The sequence below is a fragment of the Megascapheus bottae genome, chromosome 4 (assembly GCF_031878675.1).
Source record: "Megascapheus bottae isolate mThoBot1 chromosome 4, mThoBot2.hap1, whole genome shotgun sequence".
NCBI classification, from domain to species: Eukaryota; Metazoa; Chordata; class Mammalia; order Rodentia; family Geomyidae; genus Megascapheus; species Megascapheus bottae.
This window is the reverse complement of record NC_143512.1, coordinates 15711994-15727401: the sequence shown is the minus strand read 5'-3', so window position 1 is coordinate 15727401 and position 15408 is coordinate 15711994. Positions and strand designations below refer to the sequence as shown.

At 42.8% G+C, this 15408-nt stretch overlaps 1 protein-coding gene, 1 long non-coding RNA gene and 1 other non-coding gene across 6 annotated transcripts in view; 2 read left to right on the top strand and 1 right to left on the bottom strand.

Moving 5' to 3' along the window:
* Positions 1-15408, bottom strand: part of Epb41l4a (erythrocyte membrane protein band 4.1 like 4A) — a 773501-nt gene that overhangs the window by 330692 nt on the left and 427401 nt on the right. The gene's annotated exons all lie outside the window — the stretch shown is intronic.
* Positions 10845-11965, top strand: LOC150064097 (uncharacterized). Its single transcript, XR_016535236.1, has 3 exons — positions 10845-11207; positions 11494-11550; positions 11843-11965. It is a non-coding gene; the product is annotated as an uncharacterized LOC150064097 (long non-coding RNA).
* Positions 11262-11396, top strand: LOC150064098 (small nucleolar RNA SNORA13). The gene has a single exon (XR_016535364.1). It is a non-coding gene; the product is annotated as a small nucleolar RNA SNORA13 (small nucleolar RNA).

Genomic DNA, 15408 nt, shown 5'->3' with positions numbered 1-15408 from the left:
CCAAACCCAAAAGCAGGCCCACTGAAAATTAGCTCATCCTAATTCAGATCCAAATTACCCACACAATACAAAGACCAGCGAATTAAATGCTTGTTGCTTTGTCAAGCCACTATGTTTTTTTTTCTCTTTTTATTTTTTTATTTATTAACTTTCATTTTTACATCATATTTCAAATGTCATGTTTAAGAAACAAGTATTCAAGAAGGGAATCTCTATATACAATCACTGGCATTTAGATTTTAGAACATAACTAAAATTAAGCTGAGGGTTTGTATGTCATAAATACATAACAGTCTATGTAATAAAACATTATATCCAGGGCCAGGAGTTTGGCCTAGTGGTAGAGTGCTTGCCTCGCATGCACGAGACTTGGGTTCGATTCCTCGGTACCACATACATAGAAAAAAGCAGGAACTGGTGATGTGACTCAAGCGGTAGAGTTTTAGCCGGGAGAAAGCCCAAGGGCAGTTCTCAAGCCCTGAGTTCAAGACCCAGGACTGGCAAAAAAAAAAAACAACGAAAATAACAAAAACAAAAAAAAATAAAACATTATGTCTATAGAGCATATAGCCCATCATAGATTTTATGTCTATGTAGTTATGTTTATATGTCCAATACCATGTCCATGACATTGGGTACCCAAATATTGAGTCATTGCTCTTGTACTGTGTGGATCTAATATCCACATATTAAGGATACTATGTGCCTTTTGTTCCTTTGGTCTTGACTTACCTCACTCAACATAATTGGCTCTAGCTTCATTCACTTCCCAGCAAATGCCATTAAGTCACTATGTTTTAGAATAGGTAGGTACTCAGAAAAATCTTGGTATATACAGATAGATAGATAGATAGATAGATAGATAGATAGATAGATAGATGACTTGGATTGCTATAAAATCCATTTTTTTAAAGAAGTGCATAGTGCATGTCAGGTGGAAGTACATAGTAGATACATTTTATAGCAAAACCTTTTTTAATGTTTATTTGAAGGCTATATGTGTTGGGACAAATAAAAGAGATACAAATGAAACAAACAAAAACAGGAGATGTATAGCAGAGCTGAAGTCAGACCTAGATACAGACCTAAAGGAAAACCAGCACTTGTCCCCTGTCCTGTTTCTGTCCTGCCTCCTGGTGTATTGCAGGCACATTGCTCAGCTATCCTCCCACTGTCAGAACACACAGACAGAAGAAGTTTTCTTGATCCAAGTAGAGGCAAGTCCCACACAAGGGCTCCACCAGGCCAGGTTGGGGCCAGTTTGTCCTGAGTGAACCAATCACAATGACCACATAGATGGGGCTCTTGCTCCATTAAATCACATGTGGCTCCTTGGCTACGCTAATCCATGGAAAATGTGCTATGTGGCCACAAATAACACCATCAGAAGTCTAGAATAAAGAATCGTGCTCTGGCTACCTTCTAATTCACAGTAAGTACTGCCCCTCCATATCACTTAGCTAGCTCTGAGCACTTAACAGTCCAGTAAGGCTGAAAACAAACTTCTCTCAGAAACAGCTACTTCACGCTATCCAACTGTTCCTCATTAATCACTGTTACATGGAGCAAGTCCTCGGACCCTAAGAAAAATGGAACTAATAGACACAGATTTCTGAAAAGGCATTTTATTATATTTGACTTCCCAACACATTTTGTTCCAGTGGGGCATTGGGTGTTGGATACTGAGATTTCTGAGGTTTTGGTTGCATGGTGAATTTGAAGATGATCTCTGGTGAGAACTAAACCATTAGGCTAGAGAGAGTGAAGGAAACTTTGTGAATATTTAAATGAAAAGTAGATTAAAATAACAAGTCTATCAGGTTATGGGCACTGGGGTGTTACAGTTTTTGCTACTGTTGCTCTAGTTTAACAAGACAGGTGCTCTGCGTATGAATGGGTAGTTTGTGTACAGTGTTAAACTGAAAACCTTTTATTTGAAAAAGATTGAATGTTTGACCGAATTTAAAACTAACATACACCCAAGCAAGTAAAGATCTAAGGCAAAACATTTCTATTATAATACTTGAGTTTTTAGGAAGCCTAGCAAAGCAGCAAGCAGATTAAAATGTCTGCTGCCCACTCATTCTGTCTGCTTTATGCTACTCTAATCACGATCTCATTTCAGGTGAACTACAATGCACACCTTTTGGTATCATTTAAAATAGCTCAACTAGTTAAAGACATGATTTGGTCGTGTCGACTCTTTCCTGGGCATGTCAGAGACAGACAGGAATTTACAGACAATTATGTAACCTTAGACAACAGCTGTGTTAGGAAGAAACTTAAAATTCAACAAACTGGGACTACTTTTTGATGCCCATGAGGTAATGCAGAATTCTTTCATAAATTCCAAAATGTCTAAGAGTTCTATAATATTTGATTATATTAAACTGGCTATTCCTTTTACTTTCTGGAACTTCATTTGCCTGTGATTTTTCATCCAGAAAATATAAACACCACATGTTGACTGAATCAGCAGAATTTATATGGGGGAGTCAGAAAATACATGTGCTCAAAATGTTGCACCTCACTAATCTTTTCTACATAAAGTTTAGCAAAGAGGAAAACTACTGAAGGAACAAGCAAACCTTAATGCTATATTTAGTGCAACGCAGTGCAAAGGCCAATGGAACATGGAGGTTTGGTTAGTTTTGTCCCTTCTGGAAAAAGTTTGAGTGTAAACAAAATTTACAACTATGAATTCTATGTGCATATCAAACCTTGGCTCAGCCATAAAATGGAATCACAGAACTACAAAGCTAAAAGGAACCAGGAGGTCTTCTATGGGGGAAACGTTTAAGACTCAAATGGAGTGGGTAATGGCCTGAGAACACTGGTGATGGGTAATGCAATCATGCTTAGAATCTAGCGACGGTTATGGGTATTCCCACACATAGCAATGGACAAGTTACTGAGTGGTTCATTTGGTCCACACAGGATGTGAGCAGAAAGTAGCTTTATTCTGTTCTCTGATACTTCAGATCAGCTTCCTGGATTCCTTTCCTATCACTGGATAGAAATATGAGAAGTGTCATGCTCTTGCTGTACCTTTAAGTGTCAAGAATAGAAGGCATACTAGCACAATGATGTTCATTGCAGCATTGTTCACCATGGCTAATATATGGAATCAACCCAGATGCCCCTCAGTAGATCATGGATCAAGATGTGGTATTTATACACAATAGAATTCCCTGTTGCCATCAGAAAGAATGACATCCCCCTATTCATAGCGAAATGGAAAGACTTGGAAAAAGTAACATTAAGTGAACTAAGCCAGACCCAAAGGAACATGGGCTCCATGGTTTCCCTCATTTGTAATAATTAGTACACACCTAGGATTCCCCTAGCAGAGGATTGCAATAGCTCAAAACTTAGATAGAGAAGGTCATATAGGATGAGACTAAGTGAAAGGATCTCTAGGATATGGAAACAGAGCTTTATCTTGTGTGATTATTGTTCTTAATATACTATGTTATTTCTCTTCTTTTTTTGTCCATTGGTTAATCTCATAATGTTACAATATCTTAGCTTGTTACCTGATATATTGTATATATGTTTATTTGTTTATTTGAAATAGGAAAGGGAAAGGGGGAAACACAATGATTGGTAGGAGAGGATGGGAGGGGAATTGGGGACCAAAACACGAGAAGGGGTATCAACGTGTGAGAAGTAATGCACTACTACTTGACGAATGTAACTATAGCTCCTCTATACAGTATCCCAACATTTAAGAAAAGAAAAAAACACAACAAAGAATAGAAAGTCTACGGGGGAAGCACAGAAATGGATAGACAGAGTGGACAAAGGCAGCAGACTAGACTCTAGCAACTAGACTCTAAGTTGAAAATTTACTGTACAATGGGTGGGTGGGAGCAGGAGGGAAACACTGGGAGAGAACAAAGCAAGTGGTGACATTTTCCAAAAAGAAATGTACTCTTTACCTGATGTAACTATACCCCTCTGTACATCATCTTTATAATAACATTTTTTGCCAGTCTTGGGGCTTGAACTCAGGGCCTAAGGACTGTTCTTGAACTTTGTCAAGGCTAGTGCTCCGCCACTTGAGCCACAATGCCATTTCTGGCTTTTTCTGTTTATGTGGTACCAAGTAGTCAAACCCAGGGTTTTGTGCATGCTAGGCAAGCACTCTACCAGTACGCCACGCTGCTGGCCCTATAATAACAATTTCTAAAAGTTGTAAGACTATTCTTACTTCAGTCAGGTGCGGGTGGCTCATACCTATAATCCTAGCTACTGCTTCATCTGAACTTGGAGAATTATAATTCAAAGCCAGCCTGGGCAGAAAAGTCTATGAGACTCTTACCTCAATCAAACACTAGAAGTTAATCAAAGTAGAATCTAGCTGAGTTAGTTCTAGCTCAATTTATTTCAACTCAATTAATCTAGAAGTGGAGGTGTGGCTCAAGTGGTAGAGCACCATACTTCCGTAAAAAAGCCAAATGAGAGCAGGAGTCCCTGAGCTCAAGCCTCAATAAACAACACACACACACACACACACACACACACACACACACACACACACACACACACACACACACACAATTTAACCAGCTTCCCTGTGGAACTTTCTACAATACAGGTGGTAGTATGAGCTCACTTAATTCTACCATTCTCACTCTAGTCCCTCTCATGATCACCAAGTGATCAGCATAACTGGGATTTGAACAATGTGCAGGTGGGTCTCTTAATCTCTTCACTTGGGCCTACTGTTTGTGGTCCCTGCCCTACCCCCGCCCCAGTCCATTATAGGCAACCCTGTTCCACACAAAGTCTCCTTTAAAATGATCTCACTTCTTTGCAAGCCTAGTGGTACATGCCTCCAATCCCAGTACTAAGAAAGTTGAGGCAGGCTGATCACAAGTTCAATGCCAGCCTGAGGTGCACTGGGAGATCCTATCACAATTTCTTTTTACTCTCACTTCTGATGTAGGGAAACATGTACTTTTGTCACAGGTGAGATGTCCATGTCCCCACCAAAGTCCTTTCTCCCATGAGCACCACTGCCAGACAGCGGCAGCTCCAGCTAGTCCAGTCCAGTGCATTTTACTATTCCCCGAGTCTCTCACATTGTAAGATACACAAATCAACTGGTCTCAGCCTTTCCTCATGGGGGAGGGGCCACCTTGCCATCCACCAAGGACTCACTCTCTTGCTCACAGTGTCTTCACTCCACCACTCCCATCAGAGATGGGCTCATTCAGGTGGAGCTGGCTGCACCACCATAAAAAATCACATGCCCAGGAAGTTCATTTAGGAACTGAATATGCTGGGCAAAACTGTGTTTATCCCAACATTTGGGACTCCACCACATCTCAGAAAGAAAAGGAACAGAGGGACAGAGGTCACATTTAAGATTTTGATATTGTCTCTGTCATCTAACGAAACCAAAACAACAACAACAAAAGATACATATTAGGATTATTGGGGTAAATTAATACTGAATTTTCCAACCTGCCCTCTCATGAAGATTCATGTTAGCTCAACAATGGCTTAAGAATATAAATACAAGTCCTCACAAGTAAAAGGAAATGTGAAATTCTTTCAATGATGTATCAGTTGCTAAAGTATTGAGAGGCCTCCATCCCCTGAACTCACTTTTCCCTTCACTCAGGAATACATTTATGAGAGACTTGCAATCTCTGAAATTGTTCAAATGCAGGTTTCCAAGTTCTCTGCCCTTGTTAGCTCTAAAGAGAAACCCTGGACTGTGTCAAGGCTTAGGTTTCCTGTGGCAGCTGATCAACCCATTGTGGCTTCTCATGAGGAGAACCACTGAACACAGGAAATGGCCAAGCATTTATTTCATGGCCTATAACAGGGATTCTGCTACAGTTACCATTACAGAGAAGAATTTTCTGAAATAAAATTCTTTTTTTGAAGCTGGAAGCATCCTATACTAGACATTTCTGTCCTCCCATCATTTTGTCCTCCCATTATTTCTCAGTGCTACGTCGTTCTGCCTGTTGGAGTGTTGCTTATCCATTTGTGAAACTCCAAGTCCAGTGGAACAGCCAGGAATTCTCTGCCACAGATTGAAGACAACTAATGCCACTTATTAAAAAATCAAGTTCTATCATTGCTGTTTCTCTTATCCTGTCCTCACCAAAGTATTCACCTAACCAGACATTTTCCTACCATCTGTCTGCCTGCTTCCCAAAGAAAGACTGCTAGGGTTCGAAGTGTGGCTCAGGTGGTAGAGCACTTGAAAGCATTTAATACAGAGTTCAAACCCCAGTCTTGGAAAAAGAGGGGGAAAAGGGAGTGAGGAAAGGAAGGAAAGAAGGAAGGAAGGAAGGAAGGAAGGAAGGAAGGAAGGAAGGAAGGAGAAAGGAAGGGAAGGAGAAGGGAAAAAGGGAAAGGAGGGTAGGGAAGGGAAGGGAAGGGAAGGGAAGGGAAGGGAAGGGAAGGGAAGGGAAGGGAAGGGAAGGGAAGGGAAGGGAAAGAAGCGAAGGGAAGGGAAGAAGGCTGCCACACCATGGAAAGGCAAAGTTACTGACGTGGAAACGGAGTTTTCTAAAAATGTTCTTGCAATCATGTGAACATGAACCACATGCTATATCTATAATTAGTCATAAAAATAAAAGACACATACTTTCATTTAGCAGCTATTTCTTTCCAGAGTGTGACTAACATAGCAATCAAGTCATACCTGACTAAAAAAAAATTTAAGACAGAATGAGCTGCCTAACCCATAACAGAAGTACTTACGAATAATTCAGCCCACATTCCTATGTGTATTTCCTGGCAGGCTGACTCCAGGCCGCTGCAGCCTTACTTTCCCAGTTGGTTCGGGACATACATATCTGTAGTACCCAGGCAGTTGCCAGTGTGAGATGTTCATTCCTGTCTGAACTGACATGCAGAACATTTCAGGGGTATACAAAGTAACCTACCCAAACAAGTCTTTTTTATATAACCACACCAGGATTTTAATAAGAAAATCTGTGGTATTTCTGAAAATCTAGAATGGAAACTAGGTTTAAAAAAATTCCTGACAGATCAGATGGTTATACTTAATATGGTTACTTTGTTGTAATTTCATTCAAATTGAAGTGGGTGTGTGATGTGATTCTAAAGCTGTGTGATTTTTGTGTGTGTGTGTGATTGTCTTCTACCGCCACCTGGTGGTCATTCTACGTACTGACATCGGGCCTGTTGGGATTGTTGTTAAGTTTGTATTTATGGAAGTCCACTAGCCTATGGCTCTCATGGACAAGGCCACCTTTCTGGCAGGTTTCCGCCACTGATGCTGCACGGGGGATTTTATGTAGCTTTTGCTAACCAAAGGAAGACAATCCACATCTTCTGAAATTATATGTGAACATATTCATCTTAATCATCACTAGGCTATACTACATTTTCTTTCCTTTCCTGTAATTTTTCCCAAACAACTTGGAATTATGCTGAATATATATTAACTCTAGATATTTAATTTATACAATATTTAATTTATACTTCAGATGAGACATGTTTTTTTCTTTTCCTTTTGTTTTCTTTTAAAAGAAACAACAGTGCAATATCATTCTTTCTGATGGATGAGTAGAGTGGCATTGTGTATACATATACACCATATTTTCTTGATCTATTCATCCACTGAGGGAGCATCTAGATTGAGTCCATATCTTAGCAATGGTAAATAATGCTGCAATGAACCTGGTTGTGCTCTATTGGATAACTGCCCAGGTGAGGAATTCCTGGGGCATAGGGGATCTCTATTGTACCGTTCCTGAGAAAATGGAAAGACTTGGAAAAAATTGTGCTAAATGGGGCCGGCAGTTTGGCCTAATGGTAGAGTGCGTGCCTAGCATGCATGAATCAATTCCTTGGTACCACACACATAGAAAAAAGCCAGAAGTGCTGCTGTGGCTCGAGTGGTAGAGTTCTAGCTTTGACGAAGCCCAAGGACAGTGCTCAGGACCTGACTTCAAGGCCAGGACTGCAAAAAAATTATGCTGGTTAGAACGTAAGTAAGCCAGACACACTCATTAGTGGTAGCTAGAACATGCCTATAAACCTACAAGTAAATATGCTGGGTGGTTTTCAAAAAAATACATTGGGACATGATAAAATACCTAAGATTCTATGCAGTCATACAGTAACACGATAGGAGGATATTCTTTGAAGAGGAACACAAAGGAACTCCAGGAAATGTAAGCAAGAGGTTTTTTTGCTTGTTGCCATTTTTTCTTTTTTCTTTTTGTCTTGTTTGTTCCTTTATCTGTCTTTGAAGTGTAAGAGGAGGCACAGAAATGGAAGGACAAATGGTAAACCAATGCCACAGTGATACTCAATGCACATTATGTTGAACATGAACTATCCAACTTGTGGGTGGGGATGGGAGAGAGAAACTGGGAAAGAGTGGGAGAAGGAGTGATGTTGCTCAGAAACAAATGTACAAGCTGGGTGTGGTGGCTCACATCTGTAACCCTAACTACTCTGGAGGCTGAGATCTGAGGATCAAGGTTCAAAGCCAGCCTGGGCACAAAAGGACCTGAGACGCTTATCTCCACTTAAGCTCTAGAAAATGAGAAGTGGGCCTTGGCTCAAGGGTTAGGTGATAGCCTTGAGCTGAAGACCTCAGGGACAAGCCCAGACCCAGGTCAAGCCCCATGACCCACAAAACAAAAACTAAACCAAAAAAAAATCCCCAACTCTTTATCTGACTTAGATAACTTTAACACCTTTATAATAGCAATAAAATGCACTAAAAAGAAAAAAAAGGGCTGAACTAGTCTTTCGATGAGTCTCTAACAAGACTTACAAGAGCTAGGAGAGTCTGCTGTTAACCACACAGCCTGTCTCACTACCTTTCTCCTCTGCAAGGATTACACTTAACAGGAAGAAACAAAATAACCTCTGCTTTATCTGTATGGTGATAATTCTAAAATTTCAGTATAAAAGCCCAATATCTTTCACAGTTATGAGCCTTGCATGTCTTGCTTCTGTCTGTCTCATACATTTCCACTTCATTCCTTGCTCTGTGCCAGGTACCATCACCACAGCCTGCTGTTCCCAGATCATTGTCCTTTCTCTTTTTTCCTTTTTTTTTTTCCATTACCAGGGCCTTACACCCTTGCTCTACTTTTTTAAATTGATGTCCGGTGCTCTACCACTTGAGTAATACCTCTAGGAGAGCTATTTTGCTAGCTAATTAGAGATCAATTTTTGCAGATTTTTCTGCCAAGGGTTGGTTTTGAACTGTGATATTCAAATCTCAGCTTCCAAATCTCTAGGATTCAAAGGGGGAGCCACTGGCACCTGGTTTTGAATCCAGAAGTTTCATGACCACCCAAACACAGCTTTGCTCCAAGTTCATCTCCAGACTTTCCATTGCTAGCCTTGTCAGCTACTGACTGAGAGCATTTGAAACATGCTTTGTGTGAACTAAATGTGTTCAGAGTATATTATGCATAAAAATTTAAGAGTTAGCAGGAATTTAAACGTAAAACCCCACGTGGCACTGGTGTCTCAAGCCTGTAATCCTAGCTATTCAGGAGCCTGAGATCTGAGGATTGTGATTCAAAGTCAGCCTGGGCAGGAAAGTATGTGAGACTCCAGAAAACTGGAAGTGGCTCTGTGGCTTAAAAGGGTAGGGTGGTAGCCTTGAGCTCTTCAACTCAAGGACAGTGCCTAGGCCCAGAGTTCCAGCCCTAGGACCAAAAAAAAAAAAAACAAAAACAAAAGCAAACAAACAAAAAAACCATGTTATGGATAGACTTATATTGATTACACTGTAAAATAATAAAATAATATGTAGCTATGGCTGGGAGTGTGACCTAATGTTAGAGTGCTTGCCTGGCATGAACCAAGTCCTGGGTTTGATTCCTTGGTAACACTTACATAGAAAAACAAGTCAGAAATGGTGTGGAGGCTCAAGTGGTAGAGTGCTAGGCTTGAGAAAGCTCAAGGACAGTACTCAGTCCCTGGGTACACGCCCCAGGACTGACAAGAGGAAGAAGGAGGAGGAGGAGTATAAAAAGAAGAGGAAGAAAAAGAAAAAGAAAGATAGGAGGAGGAGGAGGAGGAGGAGGAGGAGGAAGAGGAGGAGAAAGAAGAGGAGGAGGAGGAGCTAATTTGCATGTTTAAATATAATCCTGCTCCCCCTTCTCTCCCTGGCCTGGAGTGCAGCCGGAAACACCTTCTTTGTTTATAACGGTACTCGTGTTAAGACCCAGGGCCTCCAACCGCTGAGCTGCAGGCCCGCTCGTGTGCGCACGCGCGCGCTTGCTCCTGCCTGGGCGCTCTCCTGGATCTGTGTCACTCAAGGCTAGCTCTCTACCCCGGGGCCTCAGCGCCACTTTGGCCTTTCTCTTTCTGTTGGTTAATTGGAGAGAAGCGTCTCCCAGGCTGGCTTCGAACCCTGATCCTCAAGTCCCAGCCTCCTGAGTAGCCAGGATTACCCAGGCGCGGCCCCGGAGTCGGGCCAGCTCTCGGGTTTTCCTTCCCTATTTGTGTTTTCTGTGTCCTCCTCATTAACCATTACCACAAACGTTTTCATGAATGACCTTACTGTCCCTCCACTGGAGACGGTGGGCGGCGCGGTCGGTGTTCCAGTCTGAGGCCTCTGGGCCGCACCTGCTGCTCAGACCACACCCAAGAAAACGTTTTTTCTGTCACCAGAATGGTTCCAACCGGAAACGCGCTTCGGGCTTCCAGAGGGCCTGCGGACGCTGGGCTCGCCCTGCGCCTGTGGCCTCCGGCCTCACCGCGGCAGGCGAGAGTCCGGCGGCAGATGGTACGGTCCGCTGGCACACGCCTCCCCCGCGCCCTGCGGAGATGGGTCCTTCCAGCCTAGAAGAGCATTCTGGGAAGGGGGCGTGGCTCTCCTCCTCTCAGTGGCAGCCATGGGGCTGTGCGCCAGCGCGTCTGGACCGGTGTGTTCCCTCAGGCCTTCCACACCTGGGCGCTGGCCGGGATAGCCCCCGTGCCCGGCGCCCGGCTTTGCAACCTGGGGCCTAAGTCGGCGGTTTTCTCCCGAGAAAGTCCCGGAGGGCCGGAGGCGGCCTGCGGCCTGTGCTCGCTGGCGTGCGATGGCGGACGGCCTGGAGGACCAGTGCGGACGCTTCCCTCCGCTGCAGCCGCCGGGCCCACACCCGAGGTGCGGCTGAGGATGTCGGTCATTACTCCTGCTTCCTGGGCCCGGACGTGACGGGAGAGTGAGTGAGTGCACACCACCATCTTGGCAGGCAAGTCTTCCCGCGCACGTGGCTGCAGCCCAGGCCCCAGGCAGCTTTCCTGGTAGCCTTTGTGTTGCCCGTTCACCTTCGCGAACTAGTGAATGCGGTGTCAAAAAAGGCGCAAATAAATGCTTTGCAGCCTTTTCCTGCCCTCAAATTCTTGGTATCTTTGGTGGTGGAGCTGCACAAGCGACAGTGCGCGCTTTTATGTTCATCTGCATGTATAAGTGGTCTCTGAGATGGCCCGCGTTTGGTGTGTGGTTCCCTTAACCAGTTTGAACTAAATTTTCTCCAGGTGAAAGATGAGTGCTCGAGGAGACTTGTCCTGGTTGAAAACCATGTGGCACTTCAGGTAAGGTGATAAGGGAGTTGCACGGGGAGGGGGGGGGAGCGATTTTTCAATATTGTGGTTCATCGTTAGTACATCTGCCCCAAAGTTAGCAAATAAAATGGTGTAGGAAAGAAATAACACAAAATGGGGGCTTTCTAGATAGCTTAGATTCGTTCTCATTGGCTAAATGTAAAGGTGTGTTGGTATTCAGAGCTGAATGCAGTAATAGTGTTAACTTTTTTGGTAAAGAAGCATGCACTGTCTAGTAAAGATGTGGCACATGTTTTCAAAAGTTGTTGCTTTTTTCTTTTAGGCCGTCCATGGTGAGGATTTTAGGTGTTTGATCTTCGGAAGTTGCACAGAACACATAAATGCCTATCCAGCATGCTCGACTATACGTTCAAGACAGTTTATGAATAAATGTTTTAATGTTTGACACCTGTGTTTTAAGTCTTTTATTCACCATAAAACAGTCTTCTGTTACTGAAAATTCTAAGGGAAGGTTCAATCTTTATGACCAGTAACTTCAAATCTTTCTGAAGTCTCATCCGCATGTCTGATAGCCTTGAGATCACTACTAACAAGGTTTTCTTCTTGCAAATAATTACACTAGCTACCTCATGGTTTAACTCCTGTGTGTGCTTTACTATATTCGCTGGGGTGGTTGTATGTGCATTCGGTATTTTTCTTTTTCTGTGCACCATTCAAGAGTTTGAACTCACAGTTTATACAGTGTTCCTAAGGTTTTAGTGCCCAAGACTACTGCTCAGCCACTTATGCCACAGCTTAATTTCCAGCTGTTTTTTGGTTAATTGGAGATTATAGATTCTCAGGGGCTTTTTTGCCCAGGCTGGCTTCAAACCACAACCTTCCAATCTTAGGCTCCTGAGCAGCTAGAATTGAGTGCAAAGCACTGTACTAAGAGCTGGAAACAATCCCTAAAACATAGCTCCTCTGGAAGGATATATAGCTGGTGAAGAAATATGTCAAAGTTTTCTTTGTGAGATGAATTCTGTCATGTCATCTGAGTCAGAAGCATGAGCTAGCTAGTCAGGTTGGGCCTAAAAAGATACCTTTTAGGATAGTAGGGGCAAGGAAAATTAGCCCCTTCTATGGCTTATGCTGTTCTTCCCTTTTGTAAGATAGCTGGCTATTACAGGGGCTGAGGGTGGTAAGTCTGAAGAGATGGGTAGAAAAGGTTAGACCACTTAGGGTTTGGGCTTTATTATAGCAGGAAATAACAGACCAGGGCAGGTAGGATTTAGTCTGGCTTGGACCAGTTAAACAAGGATGTTTTACCACAAGCTTACTGGCCCCAAATGTAGCTGTGAGGCAGCAATTTTCTTGTGATACAAGCAGCTCCAGAACAGAAATGAACCATAAGGCCTCAGGCATAAATCCGATCTGGGGTAGAGGTTGTAGGTAGGTCTGAGGTTGCAAAGTGGCCAAAAGTGAAATGAAAAGTAGAGGGAATTGTTTACTGTAGCCCAGATGACTAAAAGGAAGAGTGTAACTACACACTAGAGCAGAGGCAGTAGTTTGAGAGAAAACCCTGGAGACAAAAAGTCCAAGATACTCGAATAGTTAGCTAATTCACAGTTTGAGAAGTACCCGTGATACACCCTTCCCAGCCCAGTCCTGCCTCTTCATTACGATCAAGTCTCTATCTTGAGGTGGGCAGCTTGAACAGTTTTCACTGTTTTTGCTGTGTGCTTTCCAGTCAGATTGCATGTAGATAGGATGAGGTTTTGCTTCAATCAGGCTGTCTTTGGACCCATTTCTTTTCTTAAAGAAAACATTTTTACATGTGTATGCTAGAGTCACCAAGTAGTTTTTGTAAAAGGACAGAATGTGTACAATATTAATTATTTACAAGCAAGACACTAGTTATTGGGGCAGTAGAGTAGATGAAGTGATCCACCAGGATGTACTGACTGCTCAGCTGGTGGGTACCACTCCCTGCAGTGCTCAGTGGATAGCTGTTTCATTTGAAAGCAGGCTTAGGATCACCACAGCTGACAGAAGATGCTCTAGACTTGCATACAGCAAAATGAGAGCTATTTATTCTGTATAATTTGCTTTTTGGGGGGCGGAGGGGGGGCGTTGAACTTAGGGCCTGAGCACTGTCCTTGGGCTTTCTCAAGGCTAGTGCTCTACCATGGAGCCACAGCACTGCTTCTAGCTATTTTCATGTATGCTAGGCGCGCTCTACCACTAGGACATGCTCCTGGCCTAATCTGCCATTTTTGAAATTCTTCAGTGATGCTGATAAATCACATGCATTGTTATAGAATCTGTGTGTGTTGCTCAGATTTCCATTCCGGGCTGGGATTATTGGAAATTCTGGTTTGCTACACAGCTCCAATTTGAGATCCACCCTATCCAATCCCACGAGCCTTCCAAAAACAGCCCTCAGCCACAACAACCTCCTTAGCTCAAGACAGGATGACTGAAGCTCCAGAGCTTCCCATAAGATCCCATTAGGGGACTGAGCTACACAGTTTAGCTTGTACCTCTGCCCACATCTCTCTTCTTTCACTTCCCAACAAGTACCACAGGGTACTGCCCAATAATCTGGCACATAATAATCAAGTAATTGATAAGAAAGGAGCAGGGCAATGGAAAATAGCATAACAGCTTTGTAGGTAATGTATGAACTCCCAAGTTTATAATGTATAAAACTGCATAGCTAACATGTTTTTATGAGAGAGACACAGTAGTTTTAATTGGCTTCTCTACAGGATTCATAATGGGATGAAAACCGCACAATGACAGGCTGGCACTAGCCAATCATAAATGTCAACTTCTGCATCTATAAGTTCATCCAACTGTCTTTAAGTTCATATCATCTTATTAAACTTCTGCCGTGAGAATAATGTCAAACCCTGCAGAATGACATTCAAGGCTCTCTGAGACCGAATTCAGGAGCGTTAAATTGATTATGTTAAGGCAGCTAGACACTATGTCCTTCGGTTGTCTTTAACCATATTTGTACCCAATTTCAAGGATGTACATACCTCCTTTTGAAGGGAAAAATAGATTCGGATTTGAGTAATTCTTCTGTCTGCCATTGTTAACAATAACATCTGTCCCCATTTTGACTTTGTTTCTCTGGCTTGAAAAATACTTGAAACTAGGCACCAGTGGTTCTGTATTCCTAGATACTCAGGAGGCTGAGATCTAAAGGTCATGGATGAAAGCTGGCCTGGGCAGCAGAGTCTATACAATTTTTATCTACAGTTAACCACCAAAAATTGGGAGTGGAGCTGTGCCTCAAGTGGTAGAGTGCCAGCCTTGAGCAAAAAGCTAAGAAGACACAGCGCGTAACTTCAAGTGTCACTACTGGCACAGGGAAATGAGGTAAAAGGTATTGTTTCTTCATTTCAAATTGCCCATAATTTAGGCATTATCTTAATGTCAGATCACTTTAGGCCTTGTACTGTCTTTAGCTTTACATGATTCCATCTACTGCCTCTTCATCACACACTCCTTCCTTCTCTTTTTCCTGTAGATGGTCTTTAACACATAGAATCTTGGAAGCATGGCTCAAGTCGCAGAGCACTTGCCTACCAAGCCCATGCCCCGAATTCATATCCCAGTGCCATCAAGAAAAGAAAGAATCTCAGGGTATACTTAATGATCGATTACCTACCAAACGGAATGCACCAAAGCACAAGAAGCCTCTGAAATTTGCCAGCAGTAGTATACTTTCTAAAACTTCATTATTACTAACCTGATGAACTGTAGAGCCACCAGCACCCTGAGCATCTGAGGATCGAGTCACAGGAAGAGGTGGTACCAAATCTGTTTTTGAACTGCAAGAGAGTTTCAGAATTAATGAACAGCCTTGGCATGGTGGCTCATGCCTGCCTTCCCAGC